The following is a 2066-nucleotide window of genomic DNA, read 5'->3' as shown; positions in this document are numbered from 1 at the left end:
CCCCCCCCCCCTTCCATTGCTCACGTTCGAGGAGCAGGGAAGTGGTTGCCTACCTACTAGGCGGACCCAAATTCATTAGTTATGTTCTATATTTGTTACATCTTCTGTTATTTTAATGCACTTCGCTCAGCTACCCCGTGCACAATGTTAACGCACGGGGCCCTACGTATATCAAACGCCACCAGAACGTCCCGTCAGGCCAGCAGAGGAGCCGCCCATTGGCGGGGTGCGACAGGGTGCGGCGGGGTGCGGCGGGGCGGGGCGGGCGCACGGAGGCGTGCCGGAGTGCGTGTATCGGGTGGGGGCGGCTGGGGGCTTCTGTCGTAAACGGCAGGGCTTGTGGCGTGGCTGTCTACAATACATTACTGTCATGCTTCGAGCCGCGCTCCACTCACCGTCGAGAGACATTTCACTCTGCTGCTGCCGCCGATGGCAAGGAAGAGGAAAGGGGCTGAAAAAGACATCGCCTCAGCCGACAGAACGCCAAAATCCTTTCATATCTTCTCTCATCAGAACGACATGAACGCCCCGGTTTAGAAAAACAAAAATGTACGTGACGTGAAGAAACGCGCGTCATAATCAATATAGAAAATTGACGTTCAGGAAGGGACGACTTTTTCTCCTTCCGCACGGTAAAAATGATGACTTGTAATTTGTAATTCAAGCAGATTGCTTGCAATTCGAGGCGTTTCCCCTTGAATTTCAAGCAATCTTCGTGGAATACAAGATATCATTTTTACCGTGCGTAAAATACAGCATTAACATGCCTGTTCATGAGCAAGCTTGTATCGGTACGGAAAATGGACTTGGGTTCAAAGTATGATTGCTTCCCTTCACCTTCCCCCTCCCTCCCCATGTCCCAGGTGGGCGGTACCAAACACTCGGGGTCCGCCGAAGCGGCGCCGTGCAAAAAGAGGGGGAAAAGGATAAACGTTTGCCGCAGAGATGCAAATCAGCAATTTTTAGAGTCGCTGTATGAATTACAAGCTACATAAAACATGAGCGGCTTACAGAGAGCTTGATGTGCGGCCGTGTCGCGCGGCTGCGCGGTGCGGGCGTCGCTGGATGTGAGCCGCAGAGAGACGGCAGAACAGGTTGCCTTCGCCGCGTCCACTAGAGCTGCGGCGATGTGACGTCTTGCCCCCGATTGGAGGCGCCCCTTGATAATGGTGCCTGTGAACCAAAAACAGAAACTGAAATAAACTCTGACGAGACGAAATTTCTTGCGATTGTTGTTGTTGTGGTTGCCACCTGTTGGTAATCAGAGGGAGGGCGGTCGCCGTGTCCTTTTGGGGCAAACATGCGTACAGTAGCACGCATGCACGGGTGTGGTGTGGACGGTCGGACGGGTTTGCGTATCATTTGCAGCCATGGTGCCACATTGCCGGGTGCGAATGGGCAACACGTCAGCACGTCTACATGCGGGATAGTATATGCAACGCGTTTGCTCCAACGGGGCACGGCCGACCACCCAAGTGTAGGTAGCCTACGGTCTCTGCACAGTAAAAAGTAACGCTTCGCAATGAGGCGCCCCAAGTGATTCCCAAACTTTGGAAACACCCCAAACTCATGTGACTCAACAATTTCACACCAAACGGAATACCTAAGCCTTTTTCGAAGCAAAAGGGCGGTTGGAAAAAAACATTGTAGCCCTCCCAAAAATAACAATGTTCATTTTTCAACTATAAATTAAAGAACAAAAAAGAACTCACACAGCATTTACCGCGACGTGCTCAAGTCGGATATGACTATTTTCTACGTACACTGCACGGGACCTAGCCATCCGTGAAGGACCGCGGCCGTGAGCCGGCCGCACAGACGACGTCCTGCACCGCCTTCCATAACGACGGGACCCACGAATATCGCGTTCTCTGGATTCCTATCCCTCTTTCCCCCCTCCCTATCATACACCAACCTGTAAACCTCTCCCTCCCCCTTTCGGGCCCCCCGGTTGCTCTTGGACGGCTGCTTTGCTGACCGAACTGGACAGGTCCAGGCCCGCGGTCAGGAGGTGGACGTGGCCCCACTCGACAATGTATTCACACCCGTTCCCCCTCTCACCCGAC

The sequence above is a fragment of the Frankliniella occidentalis genome, unplaced genomic scaffold, assembly GCF_000697945.3.
Source record: "Frankliniella occidentalis isolate FOCC.00 unplaced genomic scaffold, Focc_3.1 Scaffold148, whole genome shotgun sequence".
Lineage (NCBI taxonomy): Eukaryota > Metazoa > Arthropoda > Insecta > Thysanoptera > Thripidae > Frankliniella > Frankliniella occidentalis.
This window is presented reverse-complemented; position numbering follows the sequence as displayed.